We start from the raw sequence: 21,656 nt of genomic DNA, 5'->3' as shown, positions 1-21,656 counted from the left end.
ACAAAATAAAGGTTAACAGAGTTATTGATTGCACCCCCTATCCGCAGCTGCTGGCCAGAAAACTGAACCAAGCTCCTACAGGGTGTGGAGTCACCTGTCATGGGAGCAACACCAGAGCAGAGGTTGTGCAAAACCTTGAGAATCACCACACTTCAATGGAAATTTTCCACACACTGAAAGGTCATCACAGCAACCTCATCTTCAAAGCAAGCATCATACTGGAGATGGGCTCATGCAAACGTGAGACCAGTTTTTAATCTGCCCTTCCGGGGCTTTCATACATGATCATCAATCTCCGACCTAACAGCAGCGAGCGGAAGTTCAGGGTGCATGTTGTGACTTGTCTCTCTCATTCAGTAATTAGCAGTAACGTTCTAACGTACATGATGTGGTGCAAGTTTCACGGCAGGGGACCTGTGTGCCGTGGCATAAATCAAATCCTATTATGTGTGTTCTCGAGGTATAGAAGGCAAGGTGTATAGAGTTATAGACGGCACCGTGACTTTCAGCAAACAGTCTTCCTCTGGATTGTTCTATCCTCACATGCAGTGACCTGTGTAGAACCTGGGACAGATGCTACAGGGATCTTCTCTGCCTCACATGGTCCAACTGAAGCTCAGGAACCCGAGGGGGACCATAACTGCTGCAGCCTCTGCTGTCTCGTCCGATAGCAAGATGCCCCAAGAATCACAGCAGCTCTCCCCACGCTTGCTACAGAAACAGCATGAGAGGAGGACTCTTCTCCTCAGTCCCCTCGCTCTCACAGGGGCGAAAGATCAGGGTTGTCAAACAAATTCTGCCGCATCTTAGAGCTAGCCCCCTCGACTGGGACCCCCACAGATCCCTCAATGAAAGTGCAACTGAAGAGACTTGTGAAACTACCCCTGCTCTGAAACCTTCCATGCCAGGGCTGCTAATTGGCCATCTCTGGCGTAAATGCTTGTGGTTATTTTCCTCCATCACTATGGATATTGCACACAGTGCCTATTATTTTCCCATGACATGATTAAATGCGTTGGCATCTGAAAACAAGACTGCAGAGAGAATGCACAGCAAGCAATTGTAGCCTAGTCTGCTTCGGTCTCATCGCAACTGCTAACCCCAGGGCTTTTGATACAGGAGACGCATTTCCATGGAAGAAAGGATGGTTCGGTAGTTGGGGCACCAGCCGGAGATCTGGGTTCAAGTTCTTGTTTTGCCACAGACCTGTGACCTTGGGCAAGTCATTTAACCTCTCTGCACCTCAATTTCCCACTGTAAAAGGGACCCTGCCCCTATTCCAGGGTGTGGGAAGGATAAATGCACTATAGATTGTGAGGCACTCAGATACTACCATAATGGGACCATATATGTACACAGAGGATAGATTTTTAAGGCCAAAAGGGATCATTATGACAGGCTAATCTGATCTTCTGCTCAACATGGGCCAGGGAATTGCACAAATACAGAAGCTGTTCCAACATGACTATGAATATGGTATTTCATTGCCTCTCCCAAAGCAGAGCTCTCAGATCTCGGCATTTCTCTGGGCTGCTATGAGCCACCAGAATGTATCCCTGGAGGGAAAAATCCCCAAATCAAAACGCTGCGTTAAGTGCATGCTGCTGCAGAGAACTGCCTGTTATTACTGGATATTGATCTGCAGTCTCCATCCTCCCAAGAGTCAGAGTGACCGCTACTTGTTTTCTTGCCTTCAGAGCAGAAGGCTTTAGGCTCAGATCCTGCCAGGTTACACGTGTGAGTAACTGTACTCACGTTGAGTAATCCCCTAGGGTTAAGTGGGGCCGCTCACATGTTGGCAGGACAGAGCCGCTTCTCTTTTAACACAGGGGTCCCTGTGACGGCCTCAGAAGACTCTGCATTACTGGTGAAGGGTTACAAGCATCACCCCGAGTGACCACTCCGTCCTTTAGTTAGAAGAACCATGCAAACAACTAAGGAGTGGCGGCACTGTACAGAGCTCTTCAGATGGTAGCAGGACGTTCGTTCCTCTCAGTTTGCCACAATACATCCTCAGAGGCCAGGCAAGTCCGGTAAGAAAAGCAGCCCAACGGAAGCGTCCGCAAGCGCTGAAGACCCAGGCTTGCAGTGACAGGGCTGGGGGGAGGAGGTACGTTGACAGACAAGCCAGTATTAGCAGTGCCCACTCCCATCTCTGGGATTTAAACTGAACAACAAACTCGCATCCCTTAACTGCCAGGAACAGACCATCAAGGGTTCCTCACTCCCAGAGCCCTGCTGTAAATACTTAGCATCATTTCCTCCAGCGCTCTGCTCCTCAGGTCAGGAACCAGGCCCTCCTCCACACGAGTACAGCACCGGGCACACCACGCACGGGTAGCCACGCTGAGATTCGCCACAGCCTGCTCCGCTCCCGCTGACCAGAGCGAGGCGGGGAAGTAGTGCCGCGGGTTTATCCTTTCGACTTCAACCGCTTGAGGTTGGGCTCAGAGTTGATCCAGGTCGCAGTCTAGTCCTGAGGAAACATTTATCCATGTCTAAAGCATCCCACACAGAGAGCCGGCGCTTTGGATTCACGAGGGCGATGCAGAGGCCACCACGGGACCACGCAGCGTGCTGGGTCTAGGTAATGCAAACAGGACCGTGCTGTGTGGCACGCACGGCGGACCTCGGCGTGGCCTCTCAGCCCCTTCGCCGCATGCTCAGGGAAGAGGCTCCTGGAATTCATGGGGCTGTCTCGCAGATGCTGCTCGTACCTGTGCTCCAGCAGACGTAGCCCTTCGAGCTGTAAGTGCTCAGATGTAGCCTCAGGAGGGCTGGGTGCCACGCGGGGCCTTGACGATCAAGGCTGCCCATAAACAGAAGAGTCAAAGGTTCCATCTCAGCCCTTTGCACCAGGGGAGGGAAGCATGGCCCGTGAGGCTTGCCTCTCCTGCCTCTCCAGGCATGTTCCCCTGGCAGCGGGCAGCCATGCGTTGTGAGCCTGTCCACTGGAAGGGAAAAGCCTCCACTTTTCATGTGACAGGGTCCCAGCACCTGCAGCCCAAAATCAGGACTTTGAAACGAGCGGCCAAAAGCTGCACTTGGGGGTGTGCGCGCGCGGGGCTCAGCCGGGCACAGAATCACTCAACTTCCCCCCGCTCTCCACAGGCGTAGATAGCTCAGAACTAGGCATCAGTCACGGAGACGTCCACTCCCACCTCCAGCACCCACGTGTAACATGTTCAAACGAGCACCCTCCCGCTGTCCCTCACACTGGGGAGGAGGCTCCCTATAGCCATTAGAACCTAAGAACAGCCAGACTTATGGTCCATCCAGCCCAGTGTCCCATCTTCCGGCACTGGCCAATGCCGGATGGCCCAGAGGGAATGAACAGAATAGGCAATCAGCGAGTGATCTATTTTCTGTCATCCCAGCTTCTGGCAGTCAGAGGTTTAGGGACCCCACAGAGCACAGGGTAGTATCCCTGACCACTTTGGCTAATAGCCATTGATGGACCCACCCTCCATGAACTTATCTAGCTCTTTTTTTAACCCTGTTATGCTTTTGGCCTTCACAACATCTCCTGGCAAGGAGTTCCACAGGTTGACTGTACGTTGTGGGAAGAAGTACTTCCTTTTGTTTGTTTTAAACCTGTTGCCTATACAAGTTCTGCCACCTACAGAGTCACCTTACTAGTCTCCTTTGCCATGATGCCTACAGAATAGGGTTAGGCCACAGGTGTGCCGAGACCAGTGCCCACCATGCGGACCAGAATGGTCTCATTGTTTCTTGTGGTCCCTCATCTATCTGTATTCACCTGTTGCCTCTTGTCTGATGCAGAGATAGCCAGCTCTGTGGGGCCAGGACTGTCTGTTTGTACAGCACCTAGCCCAATGGGGTCCTGCTCCGTGCCTGGGCTCTTAGGTGCTAATACACATAATAATTAGGAGAATTTCAGTTTTGGCAGCAGTGCCAGAAACTCCCGTCACTGAGACCTAGCGCATTAAGAATCCTGGGATCTCTGGCGGTGAAGGCCACTTCCGAGAAGGAGCAAAAGCACTCCCTTGTCGGACAAGAGATCTTTTCATTGCATCCCACTCGCTCTTCCCCGTGACACCACAGAGCCATTAAACCCAGGGCATCAAAGCAAAGAGACGTAAACAAACCCAGACCTGCTTGGGTCCCAACTGCTGCACCCCGCTTAAAAGCTTCCCACGCTCTCTCGAGACACCACACTGCCTGTGATAATGACTGTCTGATGGCCTGTGACAAACCGCATCGGGCCTGGGGCGGGTGGGCCTCTCAGTGCTGTTAGAGCTGCGACAACCCATCTGGCGGTGGCCGTGCCAGTCACCAGAGAGACGCAGCTTATCACTTGGAAACAGTCGTAAGGCGGCCAGGGTGGGAGCAGCAGCAGGCAGATTCCTGCAGCATCCGCTTGGGCTTTCAGCTGGCAACCCTGGGAAAGCCAACAGCTCGCACCGAGCGCCTTTGTTGTCACCTGGCTGCCTCTGGGGATAGGAGCACATGTACACAGAGAGCAGACAAAGAGTTTCGGTTTGCCTCCCTGGCTGCCCCAAACCCCCACCTGCTGATGGACAGCTCCCTCCTTGCCGGCCAGGAGCAAAAGGAAGAACCAGTGAGGGTGTGTCTATATGAACAGTTGGTGCGTGGCAGGCGAGCGTACGGTAGAGTACGGCCTGGCTTGCCACGCACTAACTGTCCACGTGGACCCTGCCAGCATGCACTATAAATTTCCTAGTGCCCACTGGCCTACTTCTGTTTCACAGCCAGCTAGATCAAAGCACACGGCAGCAGGGTCCACACGGCCAGTTAGTGCTGGGTAGATTCACACGCCAGCTTGCCACGAATAACCTGTTCATGTGGACATGCCCTGGCACTCACCATTGAGGATCCCAGAGAACAAAGCATGAGGCAGCTAGGCAGACAGAGCAACACCTGGGATGTTTAAATCCAAGGCTGTCTGTCACCTACAATCATGAGGTTACACTGGGGTCCCCAGGCCAAGGACACCCATCCTTGCTGATGAGTTGCACCAATTTAACCTATCAATGGAAGGCGCTTCTCTGCCCCCATCGCTGCAGTGTTGTGAGGCCTCACACTCTTTACTGTATTTCTCCTTGCAGCACCCTGGGGGCAGGGCATGGCTGGTATCCCCACTGGACAGCTGGGACCTGAGGCACAGAGAGGCCAAGTGACTTGCCCAAGGTAACACAGGGAGCCTGTGGCAGAGCAGAGACTTGAACCCAGGTCTCCCGAGCCCTATGCTAGTGCCCTGACCACTAGTCCATCCTGCCTCCTACTTGCACGCACTTCAGAACACTTTCCACCGCTCCACTAGACGGACTAAAGCCCTCAGCTGTGCCAGCCAGTGCCCCAGCATCTCACTTCCTGAGAGCGGATTCACAACGGACCCTGCCTGTCTCGCGGTTCCAGGCAAGAGCAGACGTGGCTCACGGGCGGTGGCCAGCGGCGGCAGGTTAAGGCACGGCAACACGGCTCACTGACCACTAGTTACAATTTCAAACCACCCCCTTTGTGCTCTCTCTTGTGCTGGGGAGGAGGCTCCATAATCATCTGTAAAACTACCCCCTCTCGTCCTCCTTCAAACCCCTCCTTCGCTGGGACAGCTACCAAAAGCTTGGCAACGGTTTGGCTGCCGGTGTGCAGAGAGCGCTGCCCATCAGCCCGACCAGTATTGTCTCATAGGATGCTTGTGCTCCCCCATCCGTCTGCAGCCACCCGTTGCCTCTTCTCTTCTGCTTCGATTGGCAGCCCTTTAGGGCAGGCCCATCCTTTTGTTCTGTGGCTGTACAGCGCCTGGCACAGCGGGGTCCTGGCCCACGTAGGTGCTATGATCACACAAACTGTAAACAACGACAACGGACGAGAAACCCAGCCCTCACGAGAGTCCACCCTGGGGTCGTCTTTGAAAAGATCAGATCAAGTTTCTTTCACAGTTACTCTGCCCACAGTCCCCCGCTGAGGGCAGAGCCCTTAACCCCGAGCTCAGGGCCAAGGGGCCAGCAGCTGCTGCGGTCTTGGAAGGCTGGAGCAGCTGGGATGAAGGGTCCCTCCTGAGTTCCAGCAGCTGGGCAGGGTGATGAGTCCACCAGCCAGCACGCTGCCCAAGGGAGACTAATGGAGTGGGGAGGATTAAAGGGATGGGGCAGGTGTTGTCACTTGTGCGGCTCAAAGTACAGAAACTTGGCCCTCTGCCCAGGGGCATGTTGAGCCTGCAATGCCCCCAGAAGAGCTGTTGCTAGCTGGGAGCCCATCACCACCTGTCTCCTTCCCCGGCAAAGCTGGCCAAAGGGTGGGAGATGCCGCGACCAGCAGGAGAACCTGCGCTCCCATAGTGACACCTACCTCTTTGCCCTGCTGCTTAACTCTCCAGCTGGCCGGTCTGCCCTCAAGCAGCCAAGAGTCACAGAGTGTCTCCTACACAGCCAGCTGCAGCCTGGGGAAGGGGACTGGTACGTGCAGGCAGGAAAATCCCCTCTCTCTGTGTCTTCTGCCCTTGTTAAGTGAAAGCCTGCCTGGCCCAGCAAAACATAGGGAGATTTTCAATAATATGACTGATGTGTCTGAGTATAGCTTGATATACCTCCAAAGCTGGGGCCCATGTCTGCAATTCACTGACACCGGGGTGGGAACCAGCCTGCAGAAAAGAGATCTTCCGGACTATGTTATGGACCGCCCCGGCAGCCTGCCATTCTCTGACTGACACCACCCACTGCTCAGAGACATCGTGGGCTAACGGATAAAGCTAGGCCAGCCCTTCCCAATGGCCTTCCTTACTGACTTCACCCTGCGGGGGACTCTTCTGTTCTCCATTGGCCAGGAGGGACTAAGGAAGCAGGATGAGGATGGCTCAGAAAACTCAGTGATCCTGCAGTCTGGGCTGTAGCACCAAGCGTTACAGTCCAATGGCAGCCCTGGGCTCATGCTTTACCGAGCAATCTTCGGCGTAGCTGAGCTTTAGAAGAACGGCTCCATGTTGCCAGCCTCCTGGGGGAGGAGTCGTTCGGCTATGGGCCTTTCCGCGAAGGGGCTGTAAGAGCACTTCAGGCACTGCCCAGGGGATGGCATGAACCTGGCACAGTTCCTGCTAACCCACTCTGACTGCCACCAGAATGGAGACAGCCTGTGCTCGGATATGTAACCTTATCAACCCCTTACACCACTGTCTGGGTTAAGTGCCAGGCTGACACAGGCGTGCCTTTAATTCTTCCGAGGAGGAAACCTAACTTAGGAGACTTCACACCTGCCCACACTTCCCACGTGACGCAGCCAGTACCCTGGGTTTACAGCTATGTGAGTGAAAGGATTAAATGGTGTCCATGAACATGCTAGTACGAGAAATGCTTCAGCTCCAGCATCCGTCTGTGGCAGGCTGGGGCAAAATGTGAGCTAGTCGGTTCAGGAAATACAACCCTTTGTTGTTCTGCGCTGGGAACCCAGCGTTCCCATCAATCCTAGCCACAAACAGCTGAGGTATCTCATCATTAATTGTATGCAGGCCCCAGCTGAGATCGGGGCCCATTACACTAAGCCTGGTACATGGTAAGGGAGACACCCTGGCTCCAGACAACTTACAGTCTAATAGACAAGGGCTGGGAGAAAGGAATGATTACCCTCGTGTTGCAGCTGGGAAATGGAGACTGAGTGCCTTGCCCCAGTCATACAGGGGGTCTGTGGCAGATGCAAGAATGGAACTCAACTCCTGAGCCCAACCCAAGTGCTCTCACCACAAGACCACCCTTCCTCCCACAGCATCTTAGTTCAGAGCTGGCGATTTCCCTACGCGTTACCAAATGAGTGTAACGCGGCCTGAAGCAGGACCGCGCTCTGTCCCCCCGCTGGGGGCTTGCCCCCATGTAGAGATTTCTGACCATGCAACAGCCCTGGAGCTAAGATAGCTGGTTCCTTTTAGCTCAGCTGGTAAAGTCTCTTGGTTTTACATCTAGATCTCCGGGGTTCAGTCCCCACTGCTTGACAACTCATCCTAGGGGTGTTACATGAGGAATGAGAAGAGTCTGCAGAACAAATATACAAAACAGTAAGGAAACAGACTGCCAAAGCCAGATGCTGGTCAGATAGGGAGTGACATTACTTTGAAGATCAGGAGCTATTTGAACTATGCCTGCATTGTTAATGTTTTTACATTTCAGAAGATTATAAACCAACACATACAAGAGCGGGAGTTTAAAAATATATCCCATCCTCCCCCGCCTCCCCTCATCACAGCAGATCTCACTCCAATACCAAATATGATTTGTGGGGGGTGGGTGTGGGGGGTGCAAATGGTAATAAGATCTTATTTTTTCCAGAGCCTTGAGAAGGAACTAAAAGTCATGGGGCAAGAGTCTGACCTCAGTTCCACCTGAATAAATCCAGAATCGCTCCCATTGACTTCAGCGGAGTTGCACCATGTTTTCACTGGCATCACTAGGATCAGAGGCCAGCCTGGCAAGCTGAAACAGAAATTACTTCCCAAGGAAAAGGCGTCCGGTGCTCATTTGATCAGGCGTCACACAGAGAAGGAACTGCTCTTTCCACCTTCTTTTTTCTCTCCACTCATTACAAAAAAAAAAAAAAAAATCTGTCTCTTGAACTCCATTGACCAAGGTGAAGAAATTGGAATAAAATCCAGTCCCCATGTGAAAATCAGAAACAGCTGCTACCTTCCACTCTATCAGTCTCTTACCTTCTACAGGTGCACCGATTCTCACCCCACAAGAAAAATAACCCCTGGAACACAGGGCATAGCATTTCCAAATCTCCCTAATAGGATTAGAGTCTATTTAGCATAGTTTAACCTCTGTGTTATTACGTCAGGCACTTATCTGATCACTGCTGATGGCCTTGTTTCAATCACTTTGGTACCAGAGGACAAGCCTTTTGGAAAGAAAGGAAGCCACAGCTGTGATATCCTGTACTTCAAACTGGCTAATCATCACCGGTCCTCCAGCCCACGTCATTTAATTGAGAAGCCAAGCAGCTGAGGATGAAAAGCTTCTGCTCATTAGGTCACAGGGACAAGAAAGCTGTGAATTGCAGAGCAGGGGGTTATGAAGCTGTTAGCTTAATTGTGAGACTAGTTAATGTAGCCTCCTTATGGCTGTCAAAACCAACAGCCTGAAATCCAAACACACTCCTGTTTATTAAGGCCATCTGTTAAGGAGGCCATGGCAGATCTATGAAACATCTGCACAGAAACTCACTGCACACACAAACACACCCCTGTCCTGAGCCACCGCTCAAAGACAGCAGCCTTTGAAAAACAGCAGCTGCTGGGTGTTGAACAGTTGTGGCATTTGTACGTGAATTGCCGTTCCCGTAGATCCTGTTAGACCGCATACCCTTCAAAGGGCACGCGGAACTCTCTAGGGCAAGGAGAGAGACCCACAGTTGCTGATTTGTGCACCTGCCAAGACAACTATAACCTCATTGTTGTCCCCTGGGACTATGGGAGTGGTTTAAGTGCACAGGTGCTGATTCTGGAGGGAGCCCAAATGCATGAGCGCTGCTAACGGGCGGGGAAGAGCAGGGACACAATCCCTCTCCCCCACTGTTTATAATATGGTTGTGCCATTCACTGAATCTACAAACCAAAGCATCAGAAGGGAACTGGCTTCAGGCAGTTAAGAGGAATCTCACTACAGACCACTACCACAATCAGCACATGGATGAAGGGCAGCTGGCAAAAGCTGAGCCCAGGCCAGGCTGCAGGAAATGCCACGTAGAACTCAGCTCTCCCATAACATCCCCAAGTGCCAATGGTAACTGGCCTCAGATCACTAAGTAGCTCCACAACATGGGGACCTCACCACTGCTACTGGATACCCAGCTGTGGTGAGGTCCCAATGGCAGCAGAAGCAGCAGCCACTTCAATTTCTGGCCAGCAGCCTATGCACCCTCCCATCAGACACAGACTTGGCCACAGTGAGCCACACTGGTTATGTCCCAGCTTGATTACTGCAGCTCGTATGTTGGAAAGAAGCCTCATGCCCTGGGAAGCTTCGCCTAGTAGAAAGTGGCCACCTATTCAAGCAACCAAAGCCTCCATGAGCCCACCACCAGGTGCTCCCTGTGCCGGCCCCCCACTGAACACAGCCCAGTTATATATTCAGTCCATTTTATTTTGGCTTTGCTACTAGTGCCAATTTAGCACCCTGGTTGGGATCCTCAGCATGGTCCTATTGACTTCAATGGCGCTACATCAGTTCACACCAGCTGAAGATCTGGCCCCGTATCGTTAACCCACTGACTGCACTGTATTCTAAGAGGATCTAGCTCTCTGGGCACCTCGGAAGGTTACCCAGCCACGCCCATTCTGGGCAGCACTGTTCATCTGCACTAGCCGCAAGGAGCGGGCGAGCGTCTGGATCACAGCCCAGTGCAGAAACAATGTCCTTGTTTTCAGCACAAGGCAAACCAGAGGGAGTTTTGCCCCTGGGAGCTGGTCAGGTTGCGTGCTCCGGCACCCCATAAGTCTTTCCCTTCCATCTCCAACAGATACCCAGAACCAATACAGACGCCAACTTTAAACTCATGCTCCAACACCAGACCTTCACTGTGATCTCCTCTGCTTTTTCAGTATCCATTATATCAACAGATCAACATATCTGACTGTCACACGTTCTGCACGCGGGGGAAGTTATTCTGTCTTAATGCTGCTGTTATCACTTGTCAGGTTTTGGGTTAGAGTGCAGGGCTGATAAAGTTGTCCTTCTTGCTGAATTAATTCATCTTTCACCAGCCCACCTTGAACAATTCAAACCCTACTCACAGTTCATATTCCATGTCTTGGGTTTTGCCATTTCAGGAGATGTTTACAGAATAAAGGTTTAAAACACATATGAAACTGAAAAGGTTAGAGTCACCCTTCGCTGTTTTATTGTCAATTATTAGGAGTAGCAGTATTGCAACAGCACCTCCGAGCCCCAGCCACAGATCTGGGCGTTATTGTGCTAGGCGCTGTACAAACAGTAAACAAAAAGTCTCCTGCTGGGTCCAACCCTTTCTTGTGAGTGGGGCGGCTGGAGAGTGAAGGGCAGGAAGTTCCTGTAGTCCTTTCTCTATACAATAAAGGGTAATGCTTTCTCCATCAGCTACGGGCTGGGCGCAGACCCTGCTGTGCAGCATCAGAAGGGGGAGTGCTGAACAGACTTGGGGTTCAGAAGCCTGTAGCATCAAACAATGATGCTTTAATCAAAGGACAAGAGCAGGGTTTGACGTACACTAAATAGAACTGGTCAGAAAACAGGGTCGTTTCCCACACCCTGGAAAATATTGTTTTTTCTGACTTCTGCAAAAAATTGAAATCCAAAATATTATGGCTGATCATTGAAATATTTTGATTTGGAAATGCTGTTGCAGTGTCTCACGGGAGCTGTATTCTGGGTGATTCATGCTGCTATTCTCCTCTATGGACATCTCCCATGATGAACCATAGTCTCCCCTCTTGAACTGGGAAAGTGATGCATCATGGCAGTGGCATGGCCAGAGTGCATCATGGGAGATGAAGTCCAGCTGGGGAGCCAAACCCATAGCTGAGAATGGGAACATGAGGCACCCAAACTACAATTCCCATGGGACACTGCAGCAGCATAGCCAAATCCAGATATTTTGGTTTCTAGTTGAAATCCAAAAGCTTTCCGGGGTGTGGGGGGGGTTGACCTCCCCCATCACAATTTTCTGTGGAAAGCAGCCATGTTACATGAAAACTTTAATTTAATTGAAAGCCCAATTTCCATAAATCCAGTTCTGATGGAAAATTTTCACCTGGACTGAATGCTAAATCTCTCCAATTAAAGGGGTTTTGAATCATTTGAACAAGCATAAGGGGGATGTGAAACAGATGGCTCTAGCGTCCAGTTCTGCAGCCCTTACTCAGGCAAAACTCCAAGTCCCTCATTTTGCTGAGTAAGGATTACAGGATTGGTGCCTAGGACTAGCAACTCTGTGCATATAGATTACAGTGCATGTGTAACTACAGTAAAGAGATTCCAGAATCTTCAGGCCATCCTCGCCTCCGGGCACAGTCGTTTAAGGACTGATACAGGTTTTATTTTTACAAGTCCACCCCGGGGCTCTGACAGGCAAGCTGAGATCTTTCCATCTCATGCTTCTCCACCATGAACCCAGGCTGAAGGGTGGCCTCAGAGGCACCGGTGTAACCTGTCTAGCCTTGGATGGATTTGCACGTGTCACCGGCAACATGAACTGAAGGCAATGGGGCTGCACAGGTGTAGCAGGAGGCCTAGCCTGCCATGCAGAACCTCTCCCACGCTGAAGGGGAGGTCCCAGCTTCACTTTCAGTGCTCAGGCTAATTTGTGGGGCTGCCAGCTAGAAAGACACCTTTTTAACTTGCAAACCCAGGAAATCAGACAGCGCAATTCATGACCATTTATAGCGAACCCCACCACGCCATTTAGGTAAGGGCATTTATAGGGCAGCACCACACTTCATACTCACATTTACTTGGAGACCCCCCATGAATCCACTGTGCATGAAAAGCTAAACTGCTACAGATCCCTGCCCAGAACGGTCACACACTTGCAAACAGTGAAACATGCACATGTTACTACGGCAGGCTGTCCCCAAATACTGAATTACTGAGCGTGAACTGGCTGGAAGCTGGAGTCCAAGGTCTAACTGGAAATGAGGCACACACTTATTTTTTTAAAAAACAGGGAGGGTAAGTAATAGGGCCCTACAAATTCGTGGCCATGAAAAACGTGTCATGGACCATGAAATCTGGTCTTGTGTGCTTTTACCCTATACTAAACCAATTTCATGAAGAGACCAGAGTTTCTCATATTCAGCGTCCTGACCCAAAAGGGAGTTTCAGGGGGTCACAAGGTTATGTTAAGGAGGATTGTGGTATTGGCACCCTTACTTCTGTGCTGCCTTCAGAGCTGGGCGACCGGAAAGCAGCAGCTGCTGACTAAAGGCCCAGCTCTTGCTTCTTACATCCTTACTTCTGTGCTGCGGCTGGCGGGGGCTCTGCCTTCAGAGCTGGGCTCCCAGCCAGCAGCCACCGCTCTTCCGCTGCCCAGCTCTGAAGGCTGCCAGCAGCAGTGCAGAAGTAAGGGTAGCAGTACTGCAACTCCTCCTCCCCCCCAACTCCTTTTTGGGTTAGGACCCCTACAATTACAACATGGTGACATTTCAGATTTAAATAGATGAAATCATGAAATTTACTATTTTTAAAACCCTACGACCATGAAATTGACCAAAATGGACTGTGAATTTGATAGGGCCCTAGTAATTAACCATTGGAACAACCCACAGACTCACCTAGGGATGTAATGGATTCTCCATCACTTGGTACCTTTCAATTAAGACTGGTCATCTAGGCTTTTTGCAGGAAACTACTAGGTGAAATTCTCTGTTCTAATGCAAGAGGTCAGAAGACTCATGTCTGGCCCTAAAAGTCTACAGAACTAGAAGTGGAAATGTGAAAAGCACAGTATAAACCCAGAAAAAAAAGTCCTTACAACTGATGGGATTGAAGAGAAATTGACAGCATTTGAAAAATGCATCTCTTTCTCAAAGTCTCAGTAAAATTAAATTAAACTGAATTAGTCTATTCCTGTCCAAGTCTGTCTGCAGGTACCTCCTAGCCTTTGCTCTGCTTTTCATATGTCTGACCCATCCCATCAGACCTTTCACTCTGACACAACAGAGTCAAGACTTGAGGTATTTAATGACTAAAGTAGTTTTACAATACAAGGCTAGGGACACAGTGTGCTAAGAATTCTGGAACCGAGTAATCACTTCAGCAAAAGCCACATCCTAGGCTAGCTAATATATTTAGACCCCAAAGAGAACACGAGAACGGGTGACTTGAGAATAGCTGCACTCAGGGCCCATTACAGACAAAAATGTAGAAAATTATAAACAAAATGGTCAAGGTGGGGGGAGGAGAGGGGAATCAATAAGTTTCCTTCTAAATAGCTTTCACTTCTAAAAATATCCCAGTGCGCAAATGTGATGGAAACCTGAATTCCTGCAACAATATCTTTCTGGACAAGAACAGTGAGTGTACAGTACAGAGCATTCTGGAGTTTTTCCCCTTCCTAACTCACCTTTCCTTAATAACCGTCCTTGCTGAGACATGCTAGCAATCTTCCCTGGCTGCAGTTGGTTCTCTCCCTCATGCCTCCCTTGCATAACACAGCAATGCCAGGCAGCACCTGCTCAGTACAGGGTCTATCAGCAGCATTTCCAGGCCACTTTCCATTTGTGCAGCACAAATGGATGCTATGCAAAGCCCCACTCATTTCTGCCGCCCTTTGTGTGCTGGTAGAGGCCCCGATCCTGCATGCACTTTCACACATGAGTAGCTTTACTCGCATGAGTAGTCCCGTTCAGTTTCAGAGGATGAGTCAATTTGCTCACATGCATGAGTGTGTACAGGATTGGGGGCATACATTGTAACAGGTTCCACCAGGCCTCTGAAAGTTTTTGATCTTTTGCTGGGATTTCACTGAGTGGGAAAATTATGCCTGTTGTAATTTCTCACCACACAAACTCTTGTCAAATGTAATTGCTTGTCAACAAGAAAAGCAAACACGGCAAGGAAAATTAAACACACCTGAAAAGCATTGTCATTGCAGTTCCACGTGGAGCCATTTCACGGACAGCCTCCTGGCTCCTCTGGAGCTTTGAAAATGTCACCCTCTTTTCAGCATTACGGTATGTCATTTTCTAGCCCTGCATTTACACTCCTCTTGCTAGAAGATTGCTTAGTAAGAATTCCAGCAGATAGTTTGCTAGAATCCCTGGGGTGCAAAATCCTGGACAAATTCAACAGTACGCAACTTGGAACCATTACCTAGACCCCGACTCACCAGAGGCTGAAACATGCAGGATGGGACGTCCCTACCAGCCAGCTCCAAGTGAGAAGTTCAGCTTCCCCCAGCTGTGGTGGCTTCTGCTCAAGGGCACCTCTCTCTGATAAGGTGTAAATTGTTTTTACATGTTGAGAATAATTAGGCACGGGAACAATGTACCAAGGGCCAAGGTGGTCAGTGGTGGAGAATCCATTTTAAAATCAAGGCTGGAAGTTTTTCTAACAGACCTGCTGTGGGAACGATTGTGGGGCAGTTCACTGGCCTGCGTTCTTCAAGCACTCAGACTAGATGATCGCCCAGGTTCCAAGGCCAGAAGGGACCAATGAATATCGGCCTCTGGCTGACACAGTTTGTGACTGTGCAATCTGACCTTTCCCCACCAGCCCAAACGTCCTGTGGCTGCTAGAAGGTCTTCTGCCTTCTTTCACCCCCCACCAGACCCTCCCAGCTCATGTGAGAATGGACGCATCCTCTCCTCTTCTCCTAGCCTCCTTGCTGCTGGGACACTGGGTGTGGAGACATCCGCTCTTAGCTTGAGTCTTCCCCCCACACCGACAAATCCCTCCATTGTCTGCCTCTGCTCATCACTTTACCACAGGATCCTGGTCAGTTTCAGTACCACCAGGGGTGCTAAGTGCAGGGGTTAATCTGCTCCCTGTCAGGTCAGTTTCACAGTGGGGCTGCTGGCTTGGGAAAGGGAAGGTGGAGTAGGCATTAGTCCCCGTTTGGGTACGGCCACCACTGATGTCAATGAGGACGTTATGTAAGTGAAGACTGCAGCATCAGGACCCCTCTCGTTTTGGCACAGAAGCCTTTTCACAGGGATTGGAACCTGCTGCCAGGGAACGGGCAGAGCTGGGGAGGAAGAGAACCTGTTGCCGAGGCATTGCCCTTCTGCTAACCCCAGAGGGATGCGCTGCCTTAGGTAGCACTGACTGACCCTGCTGCTGCAGCCACTCACTGCAATGGAACGGCTCATGCGCACCAAGTTACGCACATGCCAGGGTCACCCACAAAGGATGCGACTAGGAAGCTCTGGCTCCTCACCTCAAGCTGCAGCAGCTCATGCTTTTAGCTCTGGAAATCCCCAATTCAATCCCCAGGCTGTAGCCACAAGCGCGGCGGTCACAGGATCAGGCCCTCCGTCAGCAATAGCCTGAGAGCTTTCCTTCTCAGTGCAGTGAGCCCCCATCCCCAACAAGGGAGTCATGGACCAGTGGCCGTCAGGAAGCAGCGTTGAGCCATACGCAACTGCCTATCATGATTCCCCCAAGACCCCGTGCTCATTCCGTGTGCATGGGAAGGGAGATGCAAACCCTGCTACTCAAGGGGAACCTCCGGGAGGTTTTCATTGCCATCACAAACTGAACAGATACCACCATCCCCATTATAGAGCTCTGTGTCCTTGCTAACCATTGCGACTCAAGTACTATAAACCTTATTCATGACCATTCCTGCAGACCTCACCTTCCCGCTTCACCTTCTTTAACCCGCAGGGAGTCTCAGGCCTGGAGCCAACAACCATCCCAGCTGAGGTGGCCTAGTCTAGCAATCTTCAGTCCAGAGCACACATCATCCAAATGACAACAGTCACTCCAACCTCCATGTACAAGAACTTGCGGAGATTTTTCTCCATCTCCTATTTTTCCTTTAAATCATGTAAGTCCCTCTCCTGGAGTTCGTTGGTCTCTTGTAGGCTTTTCCCTAGGCAGGGCTCAGTGTGGCCCAGTGACATCAGAGAGAAATCATGCCAGGAGCCATCTAACTCAAAGCACTTCACTGAAAAGAAAGCTTCTCACATTCAAGGTCAATAACATTTCACTCAGACACAGCAGAAGGAGGCTGCTGTGTAGCCAGGGGCTATTTTTGGATGAGACGTGACGATGGGACATCAGATCAAAACCCAAATATCTGGGAACGTTGGACTCTTGTTAGACAGTTGGCTCTTACTGCAAAATCTCAGTCTTTACCCTTTCACTGTTTGTGGGGCTCAGAGAGGTTAAGGCCAGAAGGCCCCACCGGATCATCCAGCCACCAACACCATCCAGCACCTGCACACTAAATCCAACAAACAAAATTAGACCAAAGTCATACAGCCCCGCGGATACTAGACTATTATGTGCCACAAACAGAGACTAGGAGGGTCTGAGGTGCACCAGTGCCCAAGGCCCTGCCATGGCAGAGAAATTAGGTGAGATATACTGAGATAATCCCAGCAAGTGGCCTGCACCCCATGCTTTAGAGGAAGGTGAAAAAAACCCAATCTAACCCCAGAGAAAATTCCTGCCCGACCCCATATATGGCGATCAGTTAGACCCTGGAAAACCAGCCAAGCACCTGAGAGAGAGAGAGAATGTTTTGTGCCCCCTCAGAGCCCTGTTCCGTGTCCCCTCTCCAGCCACGATGCTTCAGAGGAAGGACACAGACCCCCTGCCCTCAAGCCCCAGAATACACTGAGAGCAAAAAAAGTTCCTGCAGGTGCCTATCTGAAGCCCTAAAGCATGAGATTTTCAGAACATAAGACACAAACTAGCAGAGGGCCCCAAAGCTGCCAAGCCCTGCCTGCACCATCATAAGCAACCCCGTCATACATCCCATTCATAAATGCATCCAGCTTTCTCTGACCCAAAGCTCACTAATATCGAGGGGGTGGGGTGGGGGGAAGGAGTTCTTTCCCCTGACTTACAGAAGCTTGGTGTAGCAGGATTAGCAAAGCAATTTGCTAGATGTTTTTCAAGAAGCGTTAGCAGGTTTTGCTCAGAATGGACTGAAGCGACTCCAAAATGCCTTCCATAGCCAGAAATAATCACTTTGGAAACTCTAAATACATACATAAGCCACCGTTTATCCACTGGAACGCTGAATACAACCAGCTCCCTCTTTGAAACCAGCCTCCTGCATGTCAGGAGTGGTTGTTTGCCAAGATGCTGAACCAGACGAGGTCAATACATGAGGAGATCATTGTAATAAGCAGGAGGGAGGGATCTACAGCAAAATAGGGTCTGAACAGAAACTGGGTAGGAGCGAACTCTAGAAGTTTCACAAGATGCAAGAGCCAAACAAGCAACATGGGCACCACTATGCAGGCAATTGTTCTCGGCTCTTGTCCAAATTATGTGTCCTCTGATTTCAATGGGAGTTAGGCACACAAATACCTTTGAGGCTCTGGACCCCTCAGGATTGGGCCCTGCGTACTGTCTGCACAGTGGTTACACACACCCTGCTACTTACACACAGACCTCTTCAGAGGGGAAATAACTTTTTTTCAGCAGCTCTCTCTCACATTGGCATGAGTCTGATACCAGGAGGCTAGTGGAGACGCTGCTCTACCGGAAGGGAGTCCATTTAGAAAGATTTATACATCCCATTGCAGTCCTGCTGAACGCTGGCAAAAGAGGGTATGAATTATGGGATTGTCCCGGAGCCAGAAGAGGGCTGCTCTGTAGACGGCGAGACATGCACCTTATTCTTCGCCATCCTGTGCCGAAACGCACAGCCAGAACGATGCTGCCACCAAGTTCCTGAGGGGGGTAAAACCCCCCCTTTGGGAATAGGGCGAGAGCCACACGGTCACCGCCAGGAGTTGCCCCCGGCCCCTGTCTTTGAGGGCAGAAGCGGGCCCCGAGAAGGGGAGTTAAGGATCAGGCCGAAAGGCAGGGCGACAGCTAACAACGCGGTCGGTTTGCTCTAGTCGCCCAGCGGAGTCTGGAGGAGGGAAAACCAACCCCGCGGGGCGGCCGTGCCACGATTCACCCACTGCCCCACCGGGAGGCCGGCGGACCGGCCAGCCCGCCCCACCCCGGCATTTCCCTGGGGGCGTCTCCCTTGGCTCTTCTCCCCCGCGGCGGCGCTCCCGGGCGGAGACCCCCCTGGGGCCGGCCGCCGGCGGGGCGGAGGACAAGGACCGCGCCGGACACCCGGAGCCGCCTTCCGAAGGGAAGCACGGGAGACGGGATCGCCCCCCAGCGCATGTGGCTTAGCTCGCCCCGGCTGATCCAAGCCCCCCGGGACAGCCGGGCTCCCCGGCCCCGAGCCGGCATCCCCTGCCCGCGCAGGGCGCGCCTTACCCGGGGGGCCGGCAGCGCGGCGGCGAGCGGCGAGCGGAGCCTGCGGGCGGCGGGGCAGGTGCAGCCTGTGCCCCGGGCTGGCGGAGCTCGGCCCGGGGGCGGGGCTCCCAGCGGGCCCCGCCCAGTCTGGCACAGCCCCCCCCCCCGGCCCCACCCAGCTCCCTCTCGCCTGGAGAACCCCCCCCCGCCCCGGGACAGCCCCCCAGCCTGGCACAGCCCCCCCCGGCCCCACCCCGCTCCCTGCCGACTGGAGAACCCCCCCGGCTCCGGGACAGCCCCACCCCGCTCCCTCTCGCCTGGAGAACCCCCCCCCCCGCCCCGGGACAGCCCCCCAGCCTGGCACAGCCTCCCCCGGCCCCCCCCCCCGCTCCCTCTCGCCTGGAGAACCCCCCCCGCCCCGGGACAGCCCCCCAGCCTGGCACAGCCTCCCCCGGCCCCACCCAGCTCCTTCTCGCCTGAAGAACCCCCCCCCCCGCCCCGGGACAGCCCCCCAGCCTGGCACAGCCCCCCCCGGCCCCACCCAGCTCCCTCTCGCCTGGAGAACCCCCCCCCGCCCCGGGACAGCCCCCCAGCCTGGCACAGCCCCCCCCGGCCCCACCCAGCTCCCTCTCGCCTGGAGAACCCCCCCCGCCCCAGGACAGCTCCCCCCAGCCCCACCCCGCTCCCTCTCGCCTGGAGAACCCCCCCCGCCCCGGGACAGCCCCCCAGCCTGGCACAGCCCCCCCCGGCCCCACCCAGCTCCCTCTCGCCTGGAGAACCCCCCCCCCCGCCCCGGGACAGCCCCCCAGCCTGGCACAGCCCCCCCCCCGGCCCCACCCAGCTCCCTCTCGCCTGGAGAACCCCCCCCTGCCCCGGGACAGCCCCCCAGCCTGGCACAGCCCCCCCCGGCCCCACCCAGCTCCCTCTCGCCTGGAGAACCCCCCCCCCGCCCCGGGACAGCCCCCCAGCCTGGCACAGCCCCCCCGGCCCCACCCAGCTCCCTCTCGCCTGGAGAGCCCCCCCCCCGCCCCGGGACAGCCCCCCAGCCTGGCACAGCCCCCCCCGGCCCCACCCCGCTCCCTCTCGCCTGGAGAACCCCCCCCGCCCCAGGACAGCTCCCCCCAGCCCCACCCCGCTCCCTCTCGCCTGGAGAACCCCCCCCGCCCCGGGACAGCCCCCCAGCCTGGCACAGCCCCCCCCGGCCCCACCCAGCTCCCTCTCGCCTGGAGAACCCCCCCCCCCGCCCCGGGACAGCCCCCCAGCCTGGCACAGCCCCCCCCCCCGGCCCCACCCAGCTCCCTCTCGCCTGGAGAACCCCCCCCTGCCCCGGGACAGCCCCCCAGCCTGGCACAGCCCCCCCCGGCCCCACCCAGCTCCCTCTCGCCTGGAGAACCCCCCCCCCCCGCCCCGGGACAGCCCCCCAGCCTGGCACAGCCCCCCCGGCCCCACCCAGCTCCCTCTCGCCTGGAGAGCCCCCCCCCGCCCCGGGACAGCCCCCCAGCCTGGCACAGCCCCCCCCGGCCCCACCCCGCTCCCTGCCGACTGGAGAACCCCCCCCCGGCTCCGGGACAGCCCCACCCAGCCCCACCCCGCTCCCTCTCGCCTGGAGAACTCCCCCCCCCGCCCCGGGACAGCTCCCTAGTCTGGTACAGCCTCCCCCCTGTTCCCTCCTGCCTGGAGAACCCCCCCAACCCCACTCCAAGACAGCCCCTCAGCCTGGTACAGCCCCCCCCCCGCTCCCTCGTGCCTGGAGAACCCCCCATCCTGCTCCCCCACCTCGGGACAGCCCCCCAGCCTGGTACAGCCCCTCCCCCCCGGCTGCACCCTGTTCCCTCGAGCCTGGAGAACTCCCCAACCCCGCTCCCCTGCCCCGGGACAGCCCCCCACAGCCTGGTACAGCCCCTCCCTTCGGCTGCACCCCATTCCCTCCCGCCTGGAGCCCTCCCAACCCCGCTGCCCTGCCCCGGGAAAGCCCGCCCAGCCTGGTACAGCCCCTTGGCCCCGACCTCCCAGCCTGGGATTGGGACACCCCCCCAGGGCAGCCTCCCGGGTCCCCCCCCCAGCCTGGGAGTGGGACAGCCCCCCAGGGCAGACTCCCAACTGGGGTGTCCCCCCATCCTGGGAGTGGGACAGCCCCCCAGGGCAGCCTCCCAACCTGGGTCCTCCCCCCAGCCTGGGGAGGTGTCCCCAACCTCCCTGGGGCACATCCCGGGCCGGTCCCAAACCTGCTATCCTGAGCCTGGGGCAGCCACGCCATCCCTAAACCAGTCCCACCCCCCTCCGGCTGGGTCAGCCCCAACCCCGCTCCCTGAACCTGGGGCAGCCACCCCCTTCCTAAACCTGCCCCCCCCGGCTGGGTCAGCCCCAACCCCACTCCCTGAACCTGGGGCAGTCCGAACAGGCCCCAAGCTGGGAGCCATGGTTAACCCAGTCTCAACCCAACTTCCTAGGGTAGGCCCCCTCTCCCCCCACAAGCGTGGGGCAGCTGGGTGCCTCCCCCATCCCATGCCCCCAAGCCTGGGGTGGCCCACTCCTCCGGTCCCCAACCTGACCCTTCCCCAAGCTTGGTGCAGCCACACCCCCACAAAACCCAACTCCTCTGTAAGCCAGGGGCACCCTCCTACCTCTCCCGCATGCTTCTTCCAACTCAGAGCCCATCAGAGCCTGGGGTACCCTCCTATCTCCCCTACCCAGACCACTCTCTGAGCCTGGGTCAACCTCCTATCCCCCCCTCCCCATGCTCCTTCCAACCCAGACCCCCACCCCAGAGCCTGGAGC

General features: G+C 54.5%; 1 protein-coding gene across 1 annotated transcript in view; it reads right to left on the bottom strand.

The window, feature by feature from the left end:
- The window catches only part of FRMPD1 (FERM and PDZ domain containing 1), a 66,097-nt gene extending 47,116 nt beyond the window's left edge, over positions 1-18,981 (bottom strand). The window contains exon 1 of the mRNA XM_073345719.1: positions 18,900-18,981. The gene's annotated coding sequence lies outside the window, so the exon portion shown is untranslated. The remainder of the gene's footprint in view (positions 1-18,899) is intronic.
- Between the last annotated feature and the right edge of the window lie 2,675 nt (positions 18,982-21,656).

This window comes from Lepidochelys kempii, chromosome 5 (assembly GCF_965140265.1).
Source record: "Lepidochelys kempii isolate rLepKem1 chromosome 5, rLepKem1.hap2, whole genome shotgun sequence".
Lineage (NCBI taxonomy): Eukaryota > Metazoa > Chordata > Testudines > Cheloniidae > Lepidochelys > Lepidochelys kempii.
The sequence above is the reverse complement of the archived record's forward strand: the minus strand, read 5'-3'. Positions and strand labels throughout refer to the sequence as shown.